The sequence below is a fragment of the Schistocerca gregaria genome, chromosome 3, assembly GCF_023897955.1.
Source record: "Schistocerca gregaria isolate iqSchGreg1 chromosome 3, iqSchGreg1.2, whole genome shotgun sequence".
Classification (NCBI taxonomy): domain Eukaryota; kingdom Metazoa; phylum Arthropoda; class Insecta; order Orthoptera; family Acrididae; genus Schistocerca; species Schistocerca gregaria.
The window spans coordinates 210,110,655-210,123,774 of NC_064922.1; the positions used below are offsets into that span (position 1 = coordinate 210,110,655).

The 13,120-nt window shown below is 41.0% G+C and overlaps 1 pseudogene; it reads left to right on the top strand.

Moving 5' to 3' along the window:
- The first annotated feature begins 12,715 nt into the window (after positions 1–12,715).
- On the top strand, positions 12,716–12,833 carry LOC126356555 (5S ribosomal RNA; annotated as a pseudogene).
- The last annotated feature ends 287 nt before the right edge of the window (positions 12,834–13,120 follow it).

Sequence of the window (13,120 nt, forward strand, 5' to 3'; positions counted from 1 at the left end):
ATTGTTAATCTGTAATGGACTTCTGATGACAAATATCAAGAAGATTTTTTTCCCACGCCTAATGAGACCTGTAGTGTCCTGCGGCAGGCAGAAAAGAACTAATGATCAAGTTTGAACACACTCCATTATAACTAAAACGCCTTCTTGGTGTGCACTAATTTCTAAACGCAAAAACAACAAGAAGCACAACAATTCTGCTGGTGGTAAAAATCAGATAAGAGTACAAGACAATGAAAAGGAAATAATAACCAAAATACTAATCCACACAATTCCAAGATACAACTTTCTACAGAATGCTACGGCTAGTGTCTATTATGCTAGAGCCGCCGTAGGTATTGACCGGAGCTGTCCTAGCTGTAGGTACACACTGCTGGTCTGACTCTGCTGACATACTTATAACGCCGATTCGGCGGAGTGCTACACGTACTCACATTAGTTCCAATTGGTAGATCTCTGTCATGTTGCTTTTCCTGAAGTGGTTCCGTGTTTATGCGGAAAGTCTGTTGTTGTTTACGCCCACTGGCGATGTTTCAATCTGAGCTCTTGAAGGGGAGTCGGCAGGCCACCTTGCTTGTCTGTCATTAGGGCCCTCTAATTGATAAGGGGCCGCTACGACAAGGCCATGTCGGCTTGTTGTAGAATATCGTTATTTCCAAACAAATATCCATACATTTTGGGAGATTGACTTAAAGATTCCCAATTGGGGTCTTTAGGGAGAGATTCCAAATGCTATTGTTTGCCATATGACTAAGGGAAAACTCCCGAAAACTTTTACCAGATTGGGGGTTGAAACTTCTTTAATATGCATTGTCTGATAAAAAAAAATTAAGTGCACAGAAACGGTCAGATGCCAGTGTAACTTCATACACGTACACACCACTGCCGGATATGTTAGACATTATATGACTGGTACAATGGCGACCTTGAGTCGCTGTCTGTTAGGACATGTTTTAAATTAGATCTGAAGATGGTCTTTTCTGATCGAAACTAATACTCTACCAAACAATTTTATGATCATATACGAAAATAAAAGAAACTTATTCTGTGATTTCATTTCGCCATTTACATTGATCACTCTATAAAAGAAATATTAATCCTGTCCTGATAGCTGCATAATATCAAAACGATATTTATGGAATCGCTGATGTAGTAGATAGTTGTTAAGAACCATGTCTAACAATAACATCACAGTCAGAGGACTAAGTGCAGAAACAAACACAACCAACTCTAAATGAGGAATGAACGTCAACAGGAAGTCAGCCCACACCGTGGACTACTGAGTTCTATACAGATACAGGGTGTTTCAAAAATGACCGATATATTTGAAACGGCAATAAAAACTAAACGAGCAGCGATAGAAATACACCGTTTGTTGCAATATGCTTGGGACAACAGTACATTTTCAGGCCGACAAACTTTCGAAATTACAGTAGTTACAATTTTCAACAACAGATGGCGCTGCAAGTGATGTGAAGATATAGAAGACAACGCAGTCTGTGGGTGCGCCATTCTGTACGTCGTCTTTCTGCTGTAAGCGTGTGCTGTTCACAACGTGCAAGTGTGCTGTGGACAACATGGTTTATTCCTTAGAACAGAGGATTTTTCTGGTGTTGAAATTCCACCGCCTAGAACACAGTGTTGTTGCAACAAGACGAAGTTTTGAACGAAGGTTTAATGTAACCAAAGGACCGAAAAGTGATACAATAAAGGATCTGTTTGAAAAATTTTAACGGACTGGGAACGTGACGGATGAACGTGCTCGAAAGGTAGGGCGACCGCGTACGGCAACCACAGAGGGCAACGCGCAGCTAGAGCAGCAGGTGATCCAACAGCGGCCTCGGGTTTCCGTTCGTCGTGTTGCAGTTGCGGTCCAAATGACGTCAACGTCCACGTATCGTCTCATGCGCCAGAGTTTACACCTCTATCCATACAAAATCAAACGCGGTAACCCCTCAGCGCCGCTACCATTGCTACACGGGAGACATTCGCTAACGATATAGTGCACAGGATTGATGACGGCGATATGCATGTGGGCAGCATTTGGTTTACTGACGAAGCTTATTTTTACCTGGACGGCTTCGTCAATAAACAGAACTGGCGCATATGGGGAACCGAAAAGCCCCATGTTGCAGTCCCATCGTCCCTGCATCCTCAAAAAGTACTGGTCTGGGCCGCAATTTCTTCCAAAGGAATCATTGGCCCATTTTTCAGATCCGAAACGATTACTGCATCACGCTATCTGGACATTCTTCGTGAATTTGTGGCGGTACAAACTGCCTTAGACGACACTGCGAACACCTCGTGGTTTATGCAAGATGGTGCCCGGCCACATCGTACGGCCGACGTCTTTCATTTCCTGAATGAATATTTCGATGATCGTGTGATTGCTTTGGGCTATCCGAGACATACAGGAGGCGGCGTGGATTGGCCTCCCATTTCGCCAGACATGAACCCCTGTGACTTCTTTCTGTGGGGACACTTTAAAGACCAGGTGTACCACCAGAATCCAGAAACAATTGAACAACTGAAGCAGTACATCTCATCTGCATGTGAAGCCATTCCGCCAGACACATTGTCAACGGTTTCGGGTAATTTCATTCAGAGACTACGCCATATTATTGCTACGCATGGTGGATATGTGGAAAATATCGTACTATAGAGTTTCCCAGAGCGCAGCGCCATCTGTTGTTGACAATTGTAACTACTGTAATTTCGAAAGTTTGTCTGCCTGAAAATGTACTGTTGTCCCAAGCATATTGCAACAAACGGTTCATTTCTATCGCTGCTCGTTTAGTTTGTGTTGCCGTTTCAAATATACCGGTCATTTTTGAAACACCCTGTAAAAGGGCAAAGATGTAAACATTAAGACTGCAAGAGAAAATTCGCTGTTAAACATAGAGGAAAGACCGGAGAGGTGGAAAGAATACGTTTGTTGTGTGGGAAATGCATGCTGACGTCATAAAGAAGAAATAGAAGTGAATTTGGAAGACAAAGTGGATTCACTATTACTGTAACAGCTTCGTAGAGCTATGGAATACGTGCAGTCAAACAAGGCAGAAAGCATAGACAATATTCCTCCGGAATTTCTAGAATCATTTGCGGAAATAGCAAGCAAACGACTGTTCAAGTTGATGATGATGATGATGTTTGGTTTGTGTGGTGCACAACTGAGCGGTCATCAGCGCCTGTACAAAGTCCCAATTTGCACACAGTTCAATTTTTCACATTCCAATCTAACCATTGTCACGAATGATGATAATGATGATGAAATGGTGAGGACAACACAAACACCCAGTCCCTGGGCAGAGAAAAATCCCCAACCCAGCCGGGAATGATCAAGCTGATGTGCCGAATATATGAGACTGGAGATATAGCGTCAGATTTTCGGAAAAATATCATTTTCACAATTCCGAAGGTAGCAGAGGCAGACAAGGGCAAACGTTAATGCACAGTCAGCTTAACAACTCATGTATCCAGGTTGCTGACGAGAGTAATATACAGAAGAGTGGAAAAGAAATCTGTGGATCTTTGCAGTGAGAAATTTGGCAGTAGGACAAGTAAAACCACGAGGGAGGCGGTTCTAACGATGGGGCCGACAATGGAAGCAAATCTAAAGAAAATAAAAATATGTTCATACAATTTGTGAACCTAAATAAATATGCTCGGCAATGTAAAACAGTGCAAGATGCTGCAAATTGTCATAAAATGGATGTAAGCTACAGGAAAAGAATGATAATATGCAGTGTGTTTAAGAAACAAGAAGGAATACTAAGAATAGAAGACTAAGGACGAAGTGCTTGAATTATAGAGAGTGTTAGACAGAGATGCAGTATATTTCCTCTACTGTTCGCTCTACACACCAAGTAACCATTGGTGGAAATTAAACGTAGATTGGGGAGTGGCATTAAAATTCAGGGTCAAAGGATATCAATGATAAGATTCGCTGAACCTCAGGAAAAGGAAGAACAATTACGGGACCTGTTGAGTGAAATGAATAGCCTATTGACTACAGAATATGGACTGTGGATAAAACGAAGAAACACGAAGGTATCGAGCAGCAGCAGAAATTAGGTTAGCGACGGACGTACATGCATATTTTGTCACTTTGTGGTATCGTCCTGAGGTGGTCGCTACCTCACGCCAAAGTCTTGCAGCACATATCGGTACCACAGATGTTAGCGAGGCCTCGCGGCAGTCAAAAACGACGTAACCATGGTTAAGTATTCCTGAAGACCATACCTACTCTCTCAGCAGAGCAGCACCCTGGCACCAGAGGTCAAGTGCTCTGACCTTTGTGACCTCAGCTGCAGCAATTGAAACGTCTCAGCAGAGCCGTTCCGTAAGGCTATTGCCTTCTCTGACCTTGTGTCACCTACTTTTGCACAAAGCATGTCCGTGGCTTAGATCAGCTATCAAGGAAGAACTGAGCACTAGCCATCAGACAAATTTTATGCCTGCATACAATGAATACAAACAATCTGTATCTGTTTGTATCAACAATTCACCTGATTATGCTGTATATCTTGTGTTCAAAGCTGAACCCGAACGTCTGCCTATCATGTCCTTCCTGTCTGAATGTGAACGAATGAGTATTTTTATGTATGTTTTTGGGTTTTGTTGAGTAGTAGTACTTGCTTGGAGTGTCGTCTGCTCGTTGCACAAGGGAAGATGCTCGTCCTTTGATTTGAGTACAGGATGACCAACCTAGAGTTCCTCTTTGCTGAACAGAGAGGTCTACACTTCATGCACGGTGGTTGCTTGTTGTTACGTTGGTGGTGGAAACGACCCCTCCTGTCAGTTCCGTCTGTAACCCGTGCAGCTGAGAGTTTTGTTCAGACCGGCACTCTTCGTCTGGTCGCTGATATAGCCACAGTATTAAGTAAGCATTCTGGTGAGTTAGAATAAGGTATTAAGTGAGTTTGTAGTTAGGAATCGTTGAAAATATTTAACTTCGTTCAGGTTGATTGAAGCACCTTCTTTATTTTTCAGTTCGTTTTAGATTTTTTAGTGGAACAGGTTTTGCGAGCAAAACTTCCCTTGATCCTTTGGAACAGCGGGTGGAATTATCACCGCTAGAGGTGTTTAATGTGAGCCAGTACCTCAAAATATCGTGTGAATGTGATGTAGCAGGATGTACATGTGTGTGTGTGCTTTCATTTTTCTGATTGTCCACATTTTCTGTATGATTTGTGTCTGGTCAATACTTGTGTTTGAACTTCAAGTACGTTAGGTGGCGAGCCATATGTGCAGCTCATAGTTCGTTATCTTGTTTCTTGAGCCGGTTTAAACTTCAATTGTGCCGATAGAACATTTGAACCTTCAGATTTAGGTGTTTTACGTGAATTTGTGAGATCTGCCTTACTCAGTGGAGAGCCACGTGTACCGTGAAACCGCTCTCAGTATTCATTTTATCACGTTCTCTCAGCTGTGGCTCGCGATCATTTGATCTTGTCGTGGTTTTAGTCAATTTTCCTATGTTCTCTATGTTCTTGGTACTTCTATTTTCTTGGAATCATTTCAATTTGTTTAGATGTGTATGGTGACTTGCCACGTGCAGAGGTCGGCTCTCCCTTGTCGGGCGCGATTCGTTATGATTTGATATTATTTTTGTAAACTGTTCTAAACGAGTTAGACCTCTTTGCAGTTTCGTGCATGTGTTTAGTGGTGGTATATTGTGTCTTGATCTGTACTGTCATGTGAGTGTTTGAGTGAATGTTACCCGCACTTTACCGTTTCGCCCCTCACTCATGTTAGAGCATGAAGGGCTTGACTTATTGTATGATCTTAATGATGTAGTGTTCAGGCGGTTAGAATGTTAACTGAATATCCCTCCTGCCTCCATTTTGATGTATTCTTTCAATGAATAAACCTCACTCGTGAAAGTTAACCTCCTGTGTCCTTTCCGCTCATTTACAATTGTTTAAGTGCCTTTACCATTCTCAAAAACTGTGATTTTATACTCCTCTTATATGTTTCCTGGGAAAGACTGTAAACAGATAAATTCATGGCACCATTACGTCCAGCTAAAGAGGAACCAGTAATATTTCAAGCCATTGTCATATCAATTATATTCATCAACTGTCAAAATTAATTTAAATTAATATTTCCCATTGAATTCATTATTCAACTGAAGTTCCAGTTCAGTCATTCTTAATACTTGTTGTTGTTGTGGTCTTCAGTCCTGAGACTGGTTTGATGCAGCTCTCCATGCTACTTTATCCTGTACAAGCTTCTTCATCTCCCAGTAGCTACTGCAACCTACATCCTTCTGAATCTGATTAGTGTATTCATCTCTTGGTCTCCATCTACGATTTTTACCCTCCACGCTGCCCTCCAATACTAAATTGGTGATCCCTCGATGCCTCAGGACATGTCCTACCAACCGATCCCTTCTTCTGGTCAAGCTGTGCCACAAAGTTCTCCCCAATCCTATTCAATACTTCCTCATTAGTTATGCGATCTACCCATCTAATCTTCAGCATTCTCCTGTAGCACCACATTTCGAAAGCTTCTATTCTCTTCTTGTCCAAACTATTTATCGTCCATGTTTCACTTCCATACATGGCTACACTCCATACAAATACTTTCAGAAAAGACTTCCTGACACTTAAATCTATACTCGATGTTAACAAATTTCTTTTCTTCAGAAACGCTTTCCTTGCCATTGCTAGTCTACATTTAATAACCTCTCTATTTCGACCATCATCAGTTATTTTGCTCCCCAAATAACAAAACTCCTTTACTACTTTAAGTGTCTCCTTTCCTAATCTAATTCCCTCAGCATCACCCGACTTAATTCGACTACATTCCATTATCCTCGTTTTGCTTTTGTTGATGTTCATATTATATACTCCTATCAAGACACTGTCCATTCCATTCAACTGCTCTTCCAAGTCCTTTGCTGTCTCTGACAGAATTACAATGTCATCGGCGAACCTCAAAGTTTTTATTTCTTCTCCATGGATTTTAATACCTACTCTGAATTTTCCTTTTGTTTCCTTTCCTGCTTGCTCAATATACAGATTGAATAACATCGGTGAGAGGCTACAACCCCGTCTCACTCCCTTCCCAACCACTGCTTCCCTTTCATGTCCCTCGACTCTTATAACTGCCATCTGGTTTCTGTACAAATTGGAAATAGCCTTTCTCTCCCTGTATTTTACCCTTTAAAATTTGGAAGACATTATTCCAATCAACATTGTCAAAAGCTTTCTCTAAGTCTACAAATTCTAGAAACGTAGGTTTGCCTTTCCTTAATCTTTCTTCTGAGATAAGTCGTAAGCCTCACGTCTTCCAGTATTTTGACGGAATCCAAACTGATCTTCCCCGAGGTCAGCTTCTACTAGTTCTTCCATTCGTCTGTAAAGAATTCGTGTTAGTATTTTGCAGCTGTGGCTTATTAAACTAATGGTTCGGTAATTTTCACATCTGTCAACACCTGCTTTCTTTGGGATTGGAATTATTATATTCTTCTTGAAGTCTGAGGGTATTTCGCCTGTTTCATACATCTTGCTCACCAGATGGTAGAGTTTTGTCAGGACTGGCTCTCCCAAGGCCGTCAGTAGTTTCACTGGAATTTTGTCTACTCTGGGGGCCTTGTTTCGACTCAGGTCTTTCAGTGCTCTGTCAAACTCTTCACGCAGTATTATAGCTCCCATTTCATCTTCATCTACATCCTCTTCCATTTCTATCTTATTGTCCTCAAGTACATCGCCCTTGTATAGACCCTCTATATACTCCTTCCACCTTTCTGCTTTCCCTTCTTTGCTTAGAACTGGGTTTCCATCTGAGCTCTTGATGTTCATACAAGTGGTTCTCTTATCTCCAAAGGTCTCTTTAATTTTGCTGTAGGCAGTATCTATCTTACGCCTAGTGAGATAAGCCTCTACATCCTCGCATTTGTCCTCTAGCCATCCGTGCTTAGCCATTTTGCACTTCCTGTCGATCTCATTTTTGAGACGTTTGTATTCCTTTTTACCTGCTTCAGTTATTGCATTTTCATATTTTCTCCTTTCATCAATTAAATTCAATATTTCTTCTGTTACCCAAGGATTTCTACTAGCCCTCGTCTTTTTACCTACTTGATCCTCTGCTGCCTTGACTACTTCATTCCTCAAAGCTACCCATTCTTCTTCTACTGTATTTCTTTCCACCATTCCTGTCAATTGTTCCCTTATGCTCTCCCTGAAACTCTGTACAACCTCTGGTTCTTTCAGTTTATCCAGGTCCCATTTCCTTAAATTCCCACCTTTTTGCAGTTTCTTCAGTTTTAATCTACAGGTCATAACCAATTGATTGTGGGCAGAGTCCACATCTGCCCCTGCAAATGTCTTACAACTTAAAACCTGGTTCCTAAATCTCTGTCTTACTATTATATAATCTATCTGATATCTTTTAGTATCTTAATACTTAGGAAGGGATAAGGGATAGGGCTGGTGTCGACCCTGTTTTTTTTAAATCATAGTTTTGTTTCTAATAGTGGCTCAACCATGAAAAAGGACATATGTTTATGAAGCTTTCACTTGCAACAGAAAGGCATCAAACGTACACAGTCAGTATCATCGAGTAGGAAAAACGACTTCTCACCGCTCCATATGGGCTTCTACTTTTGTAAATATTGAACACTGTACTTCAAAGACACAGTCTGTTATAGTGCATCGAGCGATGCATTAAAAGTTAATGACAGTTAAAAATTACCCAGAAATGCTGTGAAAAAGAAGTCTGTCAAAGTTATTTAAATTATTCATTCATTTACGCAATAATAAAGTGAACTACTATTTCATGAGTTCTCTTTTGACGACTCTTCTCCCAGAGCATTCAAAAGTGTAGTTTTATCTGGTCGTAATTTTTCTACTGTTAGTTTTAACAGGCAAGGCCAACTGCACAAATTATTATTATTATTATTATTATTATTATAATATTATTATTACTATTCTTAACGTTTGTATAAGAGGAATAATCTTTATGTTTTTCTCCATCCGGAGATAAACCATTAATAAAATGCGTTTGATACTAGTTTATGTTTATTTTTTATTACAATTATAGAGTTACGAACATAGTTACAGACGCACAAATGCAGAGAAAAGTAACATTCCACAGATCGATGACCACGATATACAAAGTGGTCTATAAAGTTAAAGAAGGGGAACGATAGATTATAGGGAATGCTAATATTAGAAAGCAACCAAAAAATGCACAGAAGAAATTAAAAGAGAAAACTAAAATTTTCGTCGCCTGAATATGAATAAACGTCACTAAAATCTATGACGACAATGAACTAGTCACTGATACCGATGATGACATTAAACAAGAAGTTTGGTTGGTGTGTTATGAGTCTAAAATAGACGGAGGAGATAGGTACAGACGGATACCCTGCTCGTATTGGGGCCATTTAGTACGCAGCGAATGCGATTGGTCACATAATTACTTATGTAACGTATGTTAAAGCAAAGAGTGAATTTCTCAGGTTCTGATAGAACTTGTTGAACACTGCATTTAATTCAGTATATCTACAGTTTACATTGACATATTTTTAGATTAACCCTAATCTGAATCATTTAGCTCTCTAAAACAAAATTATGAAAGGAGCACTATAACGCAGAAAAATATGCATCTTACCCCATTTGATGCATCATATTTCTTGCCATATTAGGATAAAAAGACGCTATACAAAAATTTAGGATAAATGTGGTATCGCACAAAAAATTAATCATCCACAACTCTCAAAATTGAGTTATGGACACAAGGATGAATATTTAATAAAAAATTCTTAAATGCATTGTTATTGTGATTTATAATCAAATTGGCTTGGTGAGCGAAATTCCCCCATGATCACCTATTGTTTTTGAACCTAAGTTTATAGGACAATTTTTTTCTTATTTCGACCAGTAATGTCTCCTATAAGAACGTGGGACACTGGTTTTTATCACCTTTTGTAATACATCGATGGACGTGTTACTTATCGGAAACTAAATCGTTCAGCTTCATCCTTTGAAACGTTGTGAAAAGGGCTTAAGGCGCATCTAGAGTGTTACTACAATAGATATGACGACCTTCGTGCAGAAGCTGCTGTTGAAACGTAGCAGGAATTTTCCATCGATCATAAAGCCAACATAGCTGTTGTAACAGCAGGCCATAAACCGTCGTATAAAAACTGACCACGTGTACACAGCAGGGCGCCATGTGGTAGGCTGACACGGCGAGTTTTGGCAGCGATGTGTGTGTGTGTTTGTGTGTGGAGGGGGAGGGGGCAAGGGGGCGGCTTGATGACCTGGAGCCTGCAGCGTGCGATATCCGGGGCGTCATGTCCAGGGTTACTGCGGCCGCCACGCAAGCATAAAACCTAGATGAGGAAAACTCCTGGAGCGACAAAGACGACGTATTGTGACAGGGGGTCGGGGAGGGTCGGCGGTTGAAGAGATATCGAGGGTTCCGAAGAAAATATATATCCCTACTGCACCGAAAGCTTCCAATTTGACGCGGAATTTCGCCCGGATGAGTACATTATGCAGCCACTTATACCGAAGTAGCTCTTCAGGTACCGGATCTAGACATAAGAAGAGAACTGCAGCTTGGTCTACTCGCTTGTACATTTGAAAAACATTATTTTCTGGTGTACACTGTGCTGCATATGGTTGACCGATCGTCGAGTCGCAGTGGTTAAGGCAGTAGCCCTCAGGAGAAGTCGGGCCATGAAGATTTGAGCTGGAGCTACTCACTGATTCCCTAAATCAATGAAGTCGAATAAATGAATGACGCCGAAAAGAACACTGCCGATTTTCTTTTCCAATCCCTTCTATCGACTTGGAAGTGGATGGGACGTTTAACAAAAGTCATCCTTTTACTTTATATACAATTGGCGAGATTCTGTTCCAAGTTGCACTTTTAGGATTCTTATTCGTAACCAGATTTTTATGTACTTTTAATGGAAGCAGTCGGAAGTTAGTGATGCGATCAGTACATTATTTTCTCATTAGTCTGCTGTTCGCTCTGTTTGGAAATGGAACAGGAAAGGAGATGACTTTTAGTGGTACAGAGTACCCTCTGTCACTCACTGTTATGCGGCTTCCGAAGTATCTATGTAGATGTAGGTTTGACACCCTTATTCTGTACTCCCTTTTAATTTCTATGCTCTAGTTCCATGGAAATTATCTCTAATGTCTTAACACATGTCCTATCACACTGTAAGTGAAATCGAGAGTGATGAAAAAAAGTAAGTGAACTGTTAAATATTTCAAAAGTAAATAACCGTTTATACTGTAAGTAGGCTGTTTAGGTATTTTTTTTTATTTGTAACACCACCTCTGTATGAAAATCACTGGCTGTGCTGTGGGCGGTCTGTGGCTGGTTGGCATTGTTGTAATACTCGCCATTGTAGCGTTGAGCAGTTGGCTGTTAGCGGCGCGTAGCGTTGCGCAGTTGGAGGTGAGCCGCCAGCAGTGGTGCATGTGGGGAGAGAGATGGCGGAGTTTTGAAATTTGTGAGAATGGATGTCATGAACATATATATATATATATATATATATATATATATATATATATATATATATATATATATATATATATATATAATGACTATTAAGGTAAATACATTGTTTGTTCTCTATTAAAATCTTTCATTTGCTAACTATACCTATCAGTAGTTAGTGCCGTCCGTAGTTTGAATCTTTTATTTAGCTGGCAGTAGTGGTGCTCGCTGTATTGCAGTAGTTCGAGTAACCAAGATTTTTGTGAAGTAAGTGCTTTGTGAAACGTATAGGTTAATGTTAGTCAGGGGCATTCTTTTGTAGGGAGTTTTGAAAGTCAGATTGCGTTGCGCTAAAAATATTGTGTGTCAGTTTAAGCACATTCGTGTATAATTGTTCAAAGAGGACGTTTCATAATACATTTACCCGATGTGATGTAAGAGAGTCAATGTCTTCACAGAAAAATGTTTGCCATTGCCTACGGAACCACAATTGAACCATGGCGTGCATCTCTTCGTCCGGATCAAACAGACGACTACGAATGTGTTTCTCCATGGCTCCAAAAATATGAAAATCGGGACTGAATGGAAGATATGTAAGGGCCTTCCGGCGAAACTGCGTAATCCAACTGCCCAAAAATTTTGACAGACGGTATCATTATGTTGGAAGGTAATGCTCGCCGATATGTTGCCTAGTTTATTTCTAGTACGCTGCAGAAGTTCCTCTCGGAAGTCCTTACACATCCTCCACGCAGTCCCGATCCTCCTCACTGATTTCCATATTTTTGGAGCCCTGGAGAAAGACATTTGTGGGCATAGATTTGCGTCATAAGTGGAGGAGCAAGCCTTGGTAGAATCATGGTTCCAATCGCAAACATTTTTCCATGAAGGCAGTGACCGTCTTGTTTCGCAAAGGGATAAATGTATTAACAGTTATGCCAATTACTTCTGAAATAATCAACTGTTTATTAACATTTTTTTCCATATTTTTCATTTGACTACCTCTTATATTAGACACTGGACTCGCATTCGGGAGGACGACGGTTCAATCCCGCGTCCGGCCATCCTCGTTTAAGTTTTCCGTGATTTCCCTAAATCGCTCCAGGCAAATGCCGGGATGGTTCCTTTCAAAGGACACGGCCGACTTCCTTTACCGTCCTTCCCTAATCCGATGAGACCGATGACCTCGCTGTCTGGTCTCCTTCCCCAAAACACCCAACCAACAAACCAACTACCCCTTATATATAACTGGGCCAACGGTCTTGCCCCAGTGGTAACACTGGTTCCCGTCAGATCACCGAAGTTAAGTGCTGTCGGGCTTGGCTAGCACTTGGATGGGTGACCATCTGGTCTGCCAAGCGCTGTTGGCAAGCGCGGTGCACTCAGCGCTTGTGAGACAAACTGAGGAGCTACTTGACTGAAGTGTCCGAGCGGTTCTAGGCGCTTCAGTCCGGAACCGCGCTGCTGCTACGGTCGCAGGTTCGAATCCTCCCTCGGGCATCGATGTGTGTGATGTCCTTAGTTTAGTTAGGTTTAAGTAGTTCTAAGTCTAGGGCACTGATGACCTCATATGTTAAGTCCCATAGTGCTTAGAGCCATTTGAACCATTTTCTGAACTTGATTGAAAAGTAGCGGCTCCAGTCTCGGAATCTGACAT